The following is a 15746-nucleotide window of genomic DNA, read 5'->3' as shown; positions in this document are numbered from 1 at the left end:
GAGATCAGGCACCCAGTGATCAGCACTATATACACAGGCATACCTGTAACAGGATCTTACAGAAAATGTGATGTTGGGGTGGTGGAGCCCTCACTTCAATGCAGTTTGCACGGAGACCTGGACTGTTGTCATGGTTACCTTTGTAAGCTTTAAAAAATAATAATAAAATGATGGAGCTATTTATTCCACAGAAAAGGAATCTCTAATTGATTCACCTTCTTATGACTTCTTCCACAAACATACCATCCTTCAACATCTTTTTCTTGAGAAAATCTTTGTCAATACAGCTATAAGTTTGAACTTGATATCAACTTCAGTTTGAGGAAAACCTGCTCAGCCTGAAATGCAGAGGGAAAGATGATCTGTTTGAACTGGGATTGTAGTGACCCTCTGCCTGTGTTTCAGCTTGTTGATTTTTACTCTTGGTTGTAGGGCAGTTTGCACAATTCATGCAGCTTCCTGTAAGCTTTGCGGCTGATGCAGGTGAGCCAATTTTTTCTGAACTGCGGAGTCATTTTGCATGCCTCCAATTCTGAGTTTGTTTCTCTTCTCTTCATTTCAAGGGAGCTGGTGCAAGAGCAGGAAAGCAGTGAGTGGATTGTCCCCAGGAAATTCTTTCAGCACATTTGTATGGGCAGAACTGTGATACTTGAATGAATAATAGAATCCCCGATTGTAGAGTTGGAAGGGATTGTGAGGGTCATCTAGTCCAACCCCCACAGTGCAGGAATATTTTGCCCAGTGACCCTGAGATTAAGAGTCTCATATTCTACCGACTGAGCTGTCCCAGCACCTTTACACCTGACACAATAACCAGGGCTCACACCAGGCTCTCATAGCAGATTACAGTTTAAACCTGCAATCCTTTGTATCAAGGGCTGGGAACCTTTTTCAACCCAAGAACCACATGTCCGTGGTGGATGGAGCCAGAGGCAGAAGTAGGTAGAGCAGTGAATGTAATTTTTACTTTCTACACATTTCTACACATAACCCTCTCCATCCTGCATCCAGACAAGCATATAAAAAAATTAAAAAGCTCAACTTTTGTGTCTGGATTTTCAGTTTTGGAAATATGGCAACCCTAAATTAGCTACCCCTCCCAGTTTGGTGTCATCTGCAAATTTGATGAGCATTCCTTCAATTCCTTCATCCAAGTCATTTATAAAGACATTGAACAACAATGGTCCTGAGACGGCACCCCACTTCTCACTTTTTTCCAAGCTGTTGAGGAACCTTTAGCATTCTTTGGGTCTGGTCAGTCAACCAGCTACAAATCTGCCTAACAGTAACCTTATCCAGCCTACATTTTACCAGCTTCTCTGCAAGAATATCATGGGGGACTTTGTCAAAAGCTTTACTGAAATCAAGATACAGTACGTTCACAGCATTCCCCTGATCCACCAAGCTTGTAATGAGATTCATCTAGCATGATTTTTTTTTTAAGAAGCTGTGATTCTAAAATGTTTCAAGTTAAGCATATAGTTGCTGAAATCTGTAAATTTAAGCATATTTGCTATTTAAACCCTGTATTTATCCATTATGTATTTAAAATCTTGCTTAGGTTTGTTCTATGTGCCTTGCTGTACTTTTGCTCACTTACTGTGAGCACCTCAGTTTTCAGAACCTTGAAACCAAAAAAAGTATTTGCTGGTGAATGTAAATGTGCCATCAAATCTAATGCGCACCTTAATTTCCGCAACGTGATGTGGACAAAAAAGGTGAGCATTAGATTTGAGTAAATACGGTAGTACGCTCCTAGCTGCTTTTAGCTGTGCTGTGGAATTAGTCTCATGATTCTGTAATCTCAATCCTATAATTTCAAATCCCCTTGATTTCCCCATATAATTAACCAGAAAACAATTCATTAGCGGTATAACAATACAGAATGGCATGGCTGTGAATATGCACATTTTATGTAATCTTACATGTGTGTCTTACTGTAGGTCATACTGATGTTTCAATGTGCCCAGTGCAGAATGTTGATTATTTGGAGTGAGATAAGAGTAAGAGTCCTATGAACCGCATATATCCTGAACCAGGGAGTCTAGGAGCAGGAGGACCCATTTTCCTTTCTTTCTGTGCCTCTGTGGCAGCATCTCAGAGGGCAGTTGCTGGTGGCTTGTGCTGTGCTTCCAGGACCTCTGCTACCTATGTCCAGAGGGTGGACGCCAGGAATGAAGAGGGTTCCATCAGGCCCTGTATAGCTGCTGACTCTGGCCTGCTTCTTCAGCCTGAGTAAGCTGTCTCTCAGGCACAGGGTTGACTGAGCTGCTGATGGAGTTCCAGCCCAACACTTGACCGCTTGCCAGCCTGTTTGCCCCTAGAGCACCAGACCTGACCCTTTTAAACTGAAAAAATCCTAATGGAAATGGATGCAGTTATTCTGAATCACTCCAGACATGAGTCTCACCTCTAACACTAACCCCAACCTCACCCCACAGGATGCCAGAACGACACTTTCAGCTCCAACATGCATGACACTCTGGATCTAGATTAGCTCCACCTTGTGTGCCTATAGTGACTGCCTGCACAATTTCCAGCATTCCCACACCAGGATCTTGGTTTTTACCCTTAGGAGTAAAAACAAAAACAAAAAACCCTACTTCCGTAGGGAAAAAAGGCGGGGGGAGCCCAGCAAGTCACACAAGCCAAACCCTGTGCCTGTGATAGACATGTTAAATAATGCCTGTCAAGGCACACGATGCCTGGCACACCAGAGACTGTGATTGAGCAAATATAATATGATACCTGCTGTCAGTTTCTGGAGTGGCAAGCCTGGGAAAAGCTCTGCCTCCCATGATAGCTAATCCACAGTTCACAGTGGCATTGACTAAGGGCCAAACTAGACAGGATGGCAGCAGATCTGTTTGTTTAAACCAGGATGCTGCCCCAGTCACATTGTAAGAGTCTGGGCCTGATTTTAACAGCAAAAGGGAATATATGCATGTGTGCATGTGGTCAAAAGGTATTAGTTAAACTCTCCTCTGCCCACACTTTACCTGTGAAAGCTTCAGGACAGACAAAAAGAAGTTCTTCCTCACACAGCCAAGAGTTAAACTATAGAATTTGTTGCCAGAGGATCTGGAGGTGGTTACCAACTTTGATGGCTTTAAAAAGGAATTAAATAAACTCAAGGAGGATAGGGCTATCAGTGACTACTGGTCATGGTGACTATGATATGCCTTTGAGCACCATTTTCTGGGGAGCAGCAGTGGGGCAGGGCTATTGCTTTCATGTTCTGCTTCTGGGCTTCCTGCTTCAGCGTCTGTCTCCCTGGGCACTGATGTCCTAAGAAAAGCTCCAAAGCCAGAAGTAAGTTTAGCTGGGGGGGGGGGGGACTTTGGCTACAGAGATGTAAGCAGGAGGCAGGGAGAGGAGTTTGCACCTCACCTCTGTAGCCCTTTTGCATCTAAATTCAGATCCCCCCAACCCAACCTTTCCCCATAACTGGCTTTAAATGCACAGATCAGCTGCCATGACATCGAACTCCAGCCTCCCTCTGACAATGAGCAAGGAATGAGGTTTTGAAGCTCCTCGCAATCCTAGGGGGTGGGCAGTGTTAGAGGCAGGGCTTTCTTCAGCCTGAACTCACTGGAACTTAGTTCCAGCACCTCTCGGGTGGGCACCATAAGAGAACAAGTGAGGAGTTTATGGTGAGTTCTGGCACCTCCTTTCCTAAAAAAAATAGCACTGGTTAGAGGCAACGATTTATTGGGCCCATTTGCTTGTGAGGAAACGTGTTATTGTAATATATGCTCACCTACAAATAACCATGTAGTGCATAATAGGGGAACATGCATGAGAACATAGGAAATGGCCCTGTGTTAAGTCGGACAATGAGTCCGTCTAGGTCTGCAGAGTCTCAGTGGCGTAGCGTGGGGGGTGCCAGGGGTGCCAGCCGCACCGGGCGCAACACCTGGGGGGGCGCGAGTCCAGAGGGAAGGGACAAGCAATCGAGGCTTGGTTGGGGTGGGGGGTCGTCGTCTCCGCCACTGCTTCTGTTTTCCGCTGCGCTGAGGCGAGCTGGGCGCGGCCAGGCATGCAAGCGCAGCGCGTGGCCAAGCGCTGCAGCCTGGGGAGCCGGCGCCTTAGCGCCTCGCCGTCGGCCGCGCAGCCGTTGCCCAAGCTCGACAACTCGTGGAGGGCGCCCCTCTCTCTCTCTCTCTCTCTCTCTCTCTCTCTCTCTCTCTCTCTGCCTGGAGGGGAGGGGCTTTCCCTGCTCTTTGTTCCGTTTGAGCAAACACAGCAACGAAACAGAGCAGGGTGGGCAGTAAGACCCTGAGGCAGAATGCAGGAAAGCAGCCACTTCCTCTTTTCAGGTTTCCCTTCTCCGGTACCTACCCACCCACGTTTATTGCGAGGGAAATCTAGCTGACTGCAGGGAAGGGGTTGGGTGCATGTAATGTGTGACAAAGGCATCAGGTGTATGTCTTGGGTGGAAAGGGTATAAGGGTGGGGAGGTAGAGTGCATTTAAAAAAACCAAAACATTGTGGATTTAAACAAGGAAAATGTAGCATAATCTACTGTTTGTAAGGGCCCTTTGGGATTGGTTTTACCCATCTCAGACAGTTAGCTCATAGTGTAAATAAAGATGGCTGTTGTTTACATTTTTTTAATAAAAGCATCAACAACGATCCTTTTGCACGGTCTGTTGTGCTGTGTTGCAGAACTTTTTGCAGTTGCAGGATTAGGGATGGTGTTCTGTGCTACAGTGGCGTAGCGTGGGGGGTGCAGGCTGGGCCGGCCACACCGGGCGCAACATCTGGGGGGCCGCGCTCCACGGGTTAGGGGGCGCAAATTACTTGCCTTGCCCCGGGTGCTGACAACCCACGCTACGCCACTGCAGAGTCTACACTGATTTGTAGCAGCTCTCCAGGTTTTCCCACCAGGGAATCTCCCAGCTCTTTCTGGAGATGCCAGGAATGGAGCCTGCAACCTTCTGCATGAAAAGCAAGTGGAGCCACAGCTGTCTGAGCCTGGTAATGGAAAAACAACATCCAATACATTCTCATTCAGCTATCCTAAAAGCTATTTATCAATCCCAAAATCAAGAATGATGCAACCTTCTTCTGTAGTAAAGCAGAATATATCAAAATGTGTCTCTCTGCTACTTCTCTTTTACTGGCCATGACACAAAAGAATGCAGGGCATGTAAATCTGCCAATTAATAAACCCAAAGAATGCTTTTCTCGGCTGAGTAAAGATGAGACATAAATTGAAGATCAGCTAACCTCAGCTGGAGCAGATGCCCACAAGATTTGGTGACATCTCCATCAAAGGAAGGAAGCAACCTACAATGTGAAGCAAGCAGAGGAAAATGTGATTGTATTGGGATATTTCACAGATAGAATCCGAAATATTGTTGACGTTAAACCTCCACTTACTCAATGCAATTATGAAGTTTGCCAGAAGATGGCACTCTCTCCTTTCATTTGTTGAAATGCCCCCTTAATTCAAAATGTGAACCAAGTAACTACAGCAGTGGCTTCTGTTCGATTCAATTATTCAAATTAATGCCCTCCCCCCCCCCCCCATTTTTCATGTACGGTAGTACCTCAAGAGTCCTACAGTTGGGTTAGAAATATAATGGGAAATAAAAACATTTGGACAGGGATCCAAGGATGCTGTTGTGTAGACAGAAAGAGCTTTGTGCTAAAGGAGAGAGGGCTCTGTGCTCCGCTATTGTCAAGTGCCCACACACCACAGCATGCAGAGATCACAGGATTGAGACCTGCAAAATCTCAAAAGCTAGAGGAATTGTCCAATAACAACATGTTTAATCAGAAGCAATAGCCATTGAGTTAAATGGGATGCACTCACAAGTGTGCATAACATTGCAGGCTAAAATTTCCAGTATCTAAGGGTGATTCTTCAGTGCCCTTTCTAGCAGCTTGCCTTCGAAATGACTATCAGAACCAAAATTAATTATGCAAAACAAGGGAAATCATGCCAATGCAGATAATTTGCATAATTTGCACATGAACCCTTTTTCTTGGAGCAGAATTTGAGCTGCCTCAGTGCTGAAATGTTATTATGTTTTTAGTGCAGAATACACAGTGACACAAGCTTCCATTGTCCTCGATTTATTCCCTAAACATGCACAGAAGCCAGAGTCCTGACAGTAAGCGTATTAATGCCCACCCAGGACTGCATCCCTTTAGATGTTCTAAGAAACCCGGTCCACATGCGCTACATATCTGGTTTGAGCATTTCAAGTTCACTTTGCGCTTACTTTGTGGTGAGCATATTTTTACACAGCTGCTCACGCCTTACCTTTCCACTGATCTGGATGATCCCACAGATGCATTTTTCTCTGAAAAAAATCCAGGTTTTAACTAGCCACTAAAGCCTAACATTTACTTCTGAGTAAACTTGTACAGAATTGTGCTGTACTAAAAAGAAACATCTGGTCAAGCAGGATAGTCACAAAACATAATGGGGGAGGGGAATGAGGTGGGAGAGTCATCATGCAGTAACGTACCACACGGGGGAAGATCACAATTTTAAATTTACAAGGAAGTGCTTACATAGGGGATTCTTTTTTATAATGCCATGGTCCACTTCAAGATTTTGCCACCTCATTCTGGTACATGTGTAGATGAAACCTCAATGTTTTGGGACCATATCATCAGCAAAGCAACTTACCTTACAGGATGGTTGCGACCTTAAGTGAGATAACAGCTGTATGGCCCTTTATATGCTACTGTGGAAATGATGGCGGGGGGGGGGAGAGAGAGAGAGAGAGAGCTGTGATCCAACAAGGGAATGTGCAGAGCAGGCTCTGTTCTGCATGTAGCCCTTCTGGACAATTAAAAGCCCACTAAACAACTGTTTGGTGTCAACCTTTGGTGAATGTAGCCTCTTACCTGTGCAAGTTGATGGGATTTCTTTTTTTTTTAAGGGCTCCACTTGCACAGCTGCAGTTGCTTGATTGCTTTGGGGTACCAAAAGTACAATTCTCTTCCAGCTGGAGATATGCGGTGGATCTATACATGGGGGGTGGGGAGCTATAAATAATTCTGAAACTAAATTGTTATAACCAAAGAAGAAAAATGCTATGGAAAAATGCATCAAATTTTTTTTGCTCTCCAGTGCCATCTGGTGTTGCATGTTTATAATGCATTCAAAACGCTGTTTTTTACTAATGCAACTAAGTCCCTACATGCAGAACCATACAACCCTTTTCTGGTTATGATTGATCATGATTCATAGGTCATGCAAAGCTCATTTTATACATGCCTGTTCATACCAGTGTATGCAGCACAGTCACCTAAGGATTCACAGCTGGATGACTGAATTTGCTTCACTGAAGAGCATTGTGTCATGTTTTGGATGCGTTATTCCAGAGCCAAAATAAACATTCAAAAATATATTTTGCTTGGCTTCTATATGGAATATGAAATATGAAATTCACATTTTGAATCAGAAAAACTTACTGCTTTAGATGTGTTGGCCTCTTGTGATTGTTCTGGTAGTAAACTTAATCTAAATCTCACAAGCTGTCAAAAATACTAAAATACCCCTGCAAGTCATCCATCAAAGACTGTCAGTTACTCTGACTGTCAGTATTGCATGCCAAACCTCAAAACCCATTTTGTGCAAATACCGTTGCATGTCAGTTATCAAAGACTGTGAAATGTAGATTTAAGACATTTCTAGGCTGCTTTCCACAAAAGCACCCAAAGCAGTCTATACAAAATATATTAAAGGTAAAGAGTCCAGTTGCGACCGACTCTGGGGTTGCGACGCTCATCTCGCTTTATTGGCCGAGGGAGCCGGCGTACAGTTTCTGGGTCATGTGGCCAGCATGACTAAGCCGCTTCTGGTGAACCAGAGCAGCGCACGGAAACACCATTTACCTTCCCATCGGAGCGGTACCTATTGATCTACTTGCACTTTGACGTGCTTTCAAACTGCTAGGTTGGCAGGAGCTGGGACAGAGCAACAGGAGCTCACCCCGTCGCGGGGATTTGAACCACTGACCTTCTGATCAGCAAGTCCTAGGCTCTGTGGTTTAACCCACAGCGCCACCCGCGCCCCTACAAAATAAATTAGCAATAGTTAAAAGCAGCCAACAGCTTGTCAGCAAAATGCAAGGCAGAACATAGGTTCTTACAAAAAGAGAGCAAAGGAGAACAGCTCTTCACTTCAGGAGGCAGATCCTTCCAGAGCCCAGGCCTGGAACTACAGCAGGAAACGCCATACTCGAAGCCATCACGGTTCTAATCTGACCCATGGAAGTTACCCAAAATTGGGTTTGATCTCCCAACTGCAGCTGGTGTGTGAGCTTAAATATGGAAGTAATAAATATCTTTACATTTCAACTGACAAATACTGTAAAATACCAAATAACTGAAATCAATTATCATTGGATGTCAAATGCAGATATAAAATACTCATCAAATATTGTGAATCATATTCAGTCAACATCAAAATCCACAGAAGGGAATTGTTATGTACTGAGTTGAATAGGATCCAAACTGTAGCAGTCTGATTGGTCCTAGAACAATAGGATCCAAAAGGCAGCAGTCTGATTGGTCCTAGAACAATGCAGCAGTATGATTGGTTGGCAGGAACCACCCAATCCTGCTCCAGATAGAAGTGAATCCACATCCTGATTGGCTTACAGTAGAATTCCAGAATTAGCCAATCATGTGCAGCCCATTGTGTAAATAATGTATATAAAGCAGATACTGCGAGGGGACATTCATTCATTCCTCCTCACCACTATGAGCTGAATAAAGAGCATGAAATCACTTTGCGACTCTGAGTATATTTCACTGGCGACGAGGATGGGATCCCGCTGAGCTGACTGCCACACACAGCACCGCAGCACCGCCAACTGCCGCACCGCTGCCTCGCACCGTGTATCCAGGCTTCAGCTCCGGGGCACAAGGAACTCAGAATGGCAGCCAACAGCAGCTTCTCGCCATTCAACCCAGCATCTGGAGACTGGGAAGCGTACGCCTCCCGTTTCACCTTCCTCCTAGAAGCCAAAGGGGTCACCGACGAAGAAGACGCCAAGAAGAGGGCGATATTCTTCAGCGTCTGCGGAGAGGAGACGTTTGAAATCGCCCGGGCTCTCCTTGCGCCTGAAGACGTCGCTACTGTTCCATACAAAACAATAATGGAACAGCTGAAGGGGCACTTTTCGCCACAGCCCTCAGTGGTGGCTCGTCGAAATGCCTTCTACGCAAAGCGGCAAGCCCCTGGGGAAACCATAACTGGGTTTGTGACCTCTCTCCGCCAAGCCGCCCGGTTCTGCAACTTCTCAGAGCTGGAGAACATGCTTCGTGACCGCCTCGTCGGTGGCCTGAAGGATGAGAAGCTGCAATGACGCCTCTACGCTAAGAAGGACCTAACGTTCCAGGTCGCTCTGGAGGAGGCCCTGGCAACAGAAGCTGCCGAGAGGTCGACCCAAGAGGCACGGCCGAGCCTACCATCCCAACCGAGGGTCCACCATGAAGACCTCACCGACGACTCAGGATCCGACAGGGAGGAGGTGCACCGAGTACAGCAGCGCACTCAAGCAGCGCACAGACCACAGCTGCCTCGACGAGAAGGAGGGAACTGCGCAAGCTGCGGGGAGAGTCACGAGAGGAGGACCTGCCGTTTCCGCAACGCAGAGTGCAGGCAGTGCAGAAAATCGGGACACATCGCCCGGGTGTGTCGGGCTCGGCCCACCCGACACCAGGCATCAGATGACCAATCCAAGAGCCCCAGGTCCCGGGGCCCAACACACCAAGGCAACTCGACGGAGCTCACGGACTTCCAGGTATACCAGTTGCCCCACCCCAACGTAGAGAAAATTTATGTAGAGGTACAGATAGAGGGGGCCCCATGCCGCATGGAGCTTGACACGGGTTCAACTCTATCCATAATCTCGGCAAGGACCTTAAGGAAACTGTGTCCCACTGGGGGTCCCAAACTCAGGCCGGCCCCATTCACCCTCCGGGACTTCCAGAAACGTAAGGTCCCCACAATGGGGGTGGGGACCTTCAGGGTGCAATACCGAGGGCGGACGCGGCAACTGGACTTGCTTGTGGTCAAGGGCCCCTACATTAGCTTACTGGGATTGGCATGGTTTGGACCACTGGGGCTAGCTGTCACCGGGGTGAACCACACTAGCTTACAAGTGGACGTGGACGCCATATGCAAGGAATTTCCAGGGGTTTTCGATGGGAAATTGGGACAGTATACGGGCCCCCCCATTGCGCTACAGCTTGACCCCGCAGTACGACCGGTCAGGCTCAAGGCCCGCCGGGTCCCGTTCGCCTTGAAACCCCGTATAGACGAGGAATTGGACCGACTCGTAGAGCAAGGAGTGCTGGAGCCGGTGCCTAATGCTCCCTGGGAAACCCCAATCGTCACACCCGTCAAGCCTAATGGTTCGGTCCGCATCTGCGCAGACTACAAATGTACCATAAACAAGGCCCTCACGGCCCACGCATACCCAGTGCCAGTGGTCAGCCATGTCCTTGCCACCCTGGCTGGGTCGAAAATTTTTGGCAAGCTGGACTTGGCCCAAGCATATCAACAGCTGCCAGTAGATGAGGCCACAGCAGAGGCACAGACGATTGTGACGCACAGAGGAGCGTTCAGGGTAAAGCGGCTGCAATTCGGTGTCAGCGTGGCACCAGGCATATTCCAGAATATAATGGACTCTCTCCTTAAAGGGATTCCTGGCGTCACCCCCTTCTTCGATGATGTGTTGATTGCCGGCCCCACACCAGAGGAGTTTGAGGACCGCCTCCGCACCGTTCTGCACCGTTTCCAGACGGCGGGTCTCAAGGTGAAGCGGGAAAAATGTCTACTAGGAGTGCCTCAGGTGGACTTTCTGGGATTTATGGTGGACGCAGAAGGGGTCCACCCGACTGGGGACAAGGTACGGGCCATTTGTGATGCCCCAGCGCCCAAGAGCAAGACTGAACTTCAGGCCTTCTTGGGACTATTGAACTTTTACCATTCCTTCCTTCCCCACAAGGCGGCGGTAGCGGAGCCCCTACACAGACTCCTGGACAAGCGGGCCCCTTGGGTGTGGGGCCAGCGCCAGGAGGCCGCATTCCAGGCAGTCAAGGACTTGCTTGTCTCAAACTCGGTCTTGGCACACTTCGACGAGAGGCTGCCGGTGGTGCTAGCATGCGACGCCTCACCCTATGGCATTGGAGCTGTCCTGGGGCACCAACTCCCGGATGGAAGAGAGGTACCGGTGGCGTACTTTTCCCAGACACTCAACACAACCGAGCGGAACTACTCGCAAATCGACAAGGAGGGTCTGGCAATCGTAAAGGGAGTAAAAAAATTCCATGATTTCTTGTACGGGCGGCCCTTCACCGTGGTGACTGACCACAAGCCGTTGCTTGGCTTGTTTGCCCCCGAAAAGCAGACCCCCCAAGTGCTGTCTCCTCGCGTCCTCAGGTGGTCAATTTTCCTTGCCAGCTACCAGTATGCACTGATTCACCGACCTGGGAAGGCGATGGGCCATGCGGACGCCCTCAGCAGGCTACCACTACCGGAAACAGGCCCTGACCCAGCACCTGCACAAGAGGTTATGAGCCTGGAGCTGCTTCCCGACCGCCCCATTCAGGCACAAGAAGTTGCACACCATTCCAAGAAAGATAGGGTCATCTCCCGGGTCCTGGACTGGGTGTGGAGGGGATGGCCCAGCAGCAGCCCCGGGCCAGAATTCGCCGGCTACACAACCCGCAAACATGAACTGTCGGCTCACAAGGGGTGCCTGTTATGGGGAAGCAGAGTCGTTGTTCCCCAGCCCCTCTGCAAAAGGGTCCTCACAGCCCTACACGAGACACATCCAGGGGTAGTAAGAATGAAGGCCCTTGCCAGGAGTTATGTGTGGTGGCCGGGGATCGATGGAGAGATAGAGGCCTGGGTCAAACACTGCCAGGCCTGCCAAGAATCCCGCCCAGATCCCCCAAGGGCCCCAGTCCAGTCCTGGGAGTCCGCCCGAGCACCATGGTCACGCCTGCATGTGGATTTCGCTGGCCCCTTTCAGGGGAAAACATTCTTCATAGTGGTGGACTCCTACACCAAATGGCTGGAAGTCGCACTGGTACCGTCCACTTCCACGTCCGCAGCCATCCGGGTACTACGCAGGCTGTTTGCAACCCACGGGCTCCCTGACACTCTCGTCTCAGACAACGGGACTGCATTTACGTCAGGAGAATTCCAAACCTTCACAGCGCAGAACGCCATCCGCCACATCCGTTCGGCGCCGTTCCACCCTGCCACCAATGGCCAAGCAGAACGCATGGTGCGGACCACCAAGGACACCCTTCGCCGCATGACGCAAGGGGACTGGGAGTACCGCCTTGCCACATTCCTTCTAGCACAGCACAGCACCCCCAGCTCAACGACTGGCCGGAGCCCCGCTGAACTACTAATGGGTCGGCGCCTTGCAATCAGATTGGACCGCCTTCACCCCGATAGAGCTCAGGATGAGGTAGTGGTGGGGGAAGGCAGGAACCCCCGGACCTTCGAGGCCCAGGACCCAGTGTACGCAAAGAATTTTGGGGCAGGCCCAGCATGGGTACCCGCCACAATCACCAGGGTCACTGGCCCCGTGTCGTACGAGGTGCTAACGGATGGGGGGCAATGCTGGCGCCGCCACTGCGACCAGATACGGCGACGATTCCCGGGAGAAAACCAGGAGGAGGACAGGTCAGAGGAGTCCCAAGGGAACAGCGGGGCAGTGAGGCCCATAGAGCAGGAGGGGCCAGCAGGAGAGGCAGAATCAGTAAATACAGAGAGGACCCGTGAGGCCGAAAGGACACCGGAACCAGAACCACGACTGAGCGAGCCGGTTGCACCAGACCAAACAGCCGCATCACAGCCAGCATCCTTGGAACACGAGCCAGAACCCGGAGCCCGGACCAGGGAACACCCCAGGCCACAACGCACACGTAGGCCGCCGGCATACCTTGAGGACTATGAATGCGACCTCCCGGGCAGGACTGGAACTTAGAGGGGAGGGGTGTTATGTACTGAGTTGAATAGGATCCAAACTGTAGCAGTCTGATTGGTCCTAGAACAATAGGATCCAAAAGGCAGCAGTCTGATTGGTCCTAGAACAATGCAGCAGTATGATTGGTTGGCAGGAACCACCCAATCCTGCTCCAGATAGAAGTGAATCCACATCCTGATTGGCTTACAGTAGAATTCCAGAATTAGCCAATCATGTGCAGCCCATTGTGTAAATAATGTATATAAAGCAGATACTGCGAGGGGACATTCATTCATTCCTCCTCACCACTATGAGCTGAATAAAGAGCATGAAATCACTTTGCGACTCTGAGTATATTTCAGGAATTCTGGAGAGTAAATTCATTCCAGCTCCAGCTCATTCACGCAGGCGCACTCACACACACTTCACTGCTTATTATTCCAACCATTAAACGATGATCATGCATAAAGAACCCGTCCCTGTCTCCAAGGATCTCACTATCCTCGTTGTAAACTGGCAAGAGAGTGTATTTTAACACAATGGCTTCATGCTTTTCACATTTAAATAATGTTTTCAAGTACATAGGTTGGCAAAGGAACATGGTTGCATTGTTTGCTCACCAGCCAGTGATGCTAGACACAATCTATTGTGATGTTCATAGCGCACAATGCATTTTCATGTGAATCATATTCACTGGTCTAACTTCCCTTTCTCTGCTTTTGAGCATATGCGCCTAGAAAAATTGTCTGCGGAACATTCATAGCCCTTAACAAAACATTACGTTTCTTCATTACATAAATCAGGCACTGAGTGGCACCTTTTACCATTTTAAAATGGCTTCTCTCATATTAAACACAATAATGGGTTTGCCTTACAGCTTGTGTGTTATATTCCTCAGCATATTCTCTGATGTAGGGAAAAGGTGATTGTCTCTGTTATCTGTTTGCTATCTGTGGAGGGATTAGAGTCATCATGAGCCCCTCTAAGCTTTGAATAAACAATGCTTTATTGGTTCATGTCACTGAAGGCTGAACACAAATGAGCTGAGTAAGACATCAAACCATCCTCTTTGCTAAAAGCTTTGAGGGTCTGCTCTGTTGCACAGTATAAGTTGTGGACAGACAGAGCCTTAACTCATTCAGAAATTCTAACAAATGCTTAGTAGAATTTGTTTAAAATCAAGACTAGATCTTCCCTTTTTCAAGCACGCAGATGCGTAAGTCCTCATTAGAGATGGGCAATTCCAGCTCAGGCTCCACCCCCTTCGTGTACTTCGCCTAGCCTACAAGGAACTGCTGAAATGGCAGAGGCAGTGGCAGGGAGAGCCCCTTCCTCCTCTTTCCTAGTATGCTGCTTGCTAGTATTCCAGACACCAGGAAGGAATATGGAGGAAAGGGGCCGGGGGGACGGTCTCTCAGGGCTCTTTTTGCAGTCATTGCAGTTGTAGCTGCTGCCAGGCCAGGTAGTAGGCAGGCAGTTTCCATCCTGCTTGGATTAATAATAATATAAATAAATTTTATTTATATCCCGCCCTCCCCAGCCGAAGCCGGGCTCAGAGCGGCTAACAACAGTAAAATGATAAAACATTCTAAAATCATTATAAAATTAATTCCAGTCAGATTAATGGCAACCATTGGGCTAGAGTTCTGTGAGGATTACAGATGGAGGGGGTCAGACTGTGCCTTCGCCAAAGGCCTGGTGGAACAGCTCCGTCTTGCAGGCCCTGCGGAAAGATGTCAAGTCCTGCAGGGTCCTGGTCTCTTGTGACAGAGTGTTCCACCAGATCGGAGCCACAGCCGAAAAAGCCCTGGCTTACAGCATTCTGCACCCGCTGGAGTTTCTGGGTCAGTCTCAAGGGCAGCCCCACGTAGCGCGAGTTACAATAATCCAGTCTGGAGGTGACCGTCACGTGGATCACAGTGGCTAGGTCAGGGCGAGAGAGATAAGGGGCCAACTGCTTAGCTTGGCAGAGATGAAAAAATGCCGCCTTTACGGACGGTGCTGGCAATAATAGCACCCCCGCAAGAGATGGGAGTTGCCCCCCCCAATCCCATATCGCCCCGTCCCAGCCAAAGGACCTCTGTCTTCGAAGGATTTAACTTCAACCGGTTCCCATGTAACCATCCAGCCACAGCTTCCAAACATTAAGACCTGAGCTGGAGAAGAGTCCTGGGAGGATAAAGAGTCGTGATGCACGCTGGGCAAATGAATAACTCAAGCAAGAGCCCTGTTCATTTTGGAAGCATCTCTGGGCTTCGTCTTCTGCTTCCCTCTGACCCATTTCTCCACTGACGCCTGCTATACCTCGGGTCATCCTCAGTGGCTCCTCCATTCCATTGCTGAGTGCCACTTCCTCTGTGGTCACACACAGTCTGCACTGTGTGGATACCAAGTGCAGAAAAACAAAGCATGCAATATTGAAATTCAACTTCCCAAGAATGTCAGCTTTCAGAGGAAAAGGGGAAAGAGAAGAAGTATTAGTAGAGGTGGAGCAGGATTATTTCCAGGAATTATATAGTTACCAACTTCAAATACATTTTGAGCTCTGCCTAATGAAACTGCAGAATCCGGAAAGGCACCTCTTGTGTGTGCTATATGCTAGGATGCGGGTAGCGCTTTGGTCTAAACCACTGAGCCTCCTGGCCTTGCCGATCAGAAGGCCGGTGGTTCAAATCCCTGCGATGGGGTGAGCTCCCATTTCTCTGTCCCAGCTTCTCCCAACTTAGCAATTCAAAAGCATGCCAGTGCAAGTAGATAAATAGGTACCACTGTGGCAGAAAGGTA

The 15746-nt window shown here is 48.7% G+C and overlaps 1 long non-coding RNA gene across 2 annotated transcripts; it reads right to left on the bottom strand.

Annotated features, from left to right (window-relative positions):
- Nucleotides 1-73: 73 nt before the first annotated feature.
- LOC308481029 lies at nucleotides 74-13535 on the bottom strand. 2 transcript variants are annotated; one of them, XR_013988412.1, is made up of 5 exons: nucleotides 13436-13535; nucleotides 6868-6987; nucleotides 6275-6704; nucleotides 5233-5292; nucleotides 74-147 (listed from the first exon to the last, which is right to left on the bottom strand). It is a non-coding gene; the product is annotated as an uncharacterized lncRNA (long non-coding RNA). The 2 variants fall into 2 exon arrangements; XR_013988413.1 differs by lacking the exon at nucleotides 74-147 and having other exon boundaries at nucleotides 5129-5292; nucleotides 6275-6314; nucleotides 6647-6704.
- Between the last annotated feature and the right edge of the window lie 2211 nt (nucleotides 13536-15746).

This window comes from Podarcis pityusensis, assembly GCF_964106645.2.
Source record: "Podarcis pityusensis genome assembly, chromosome: 7".
Taxonomy (NCBI): domain Eukaryota; kingdom Metazoa; phylum Chordata; class Lepidosauria; order Squamata; family Lacertidae; genus Podarcis; species Podarcis pityusensis.
The sequence above is the reverse complement of the archived record's forward strand: the minus strand, read 5'-3'. Positions and strand labels throughout refer to the sequence as shown.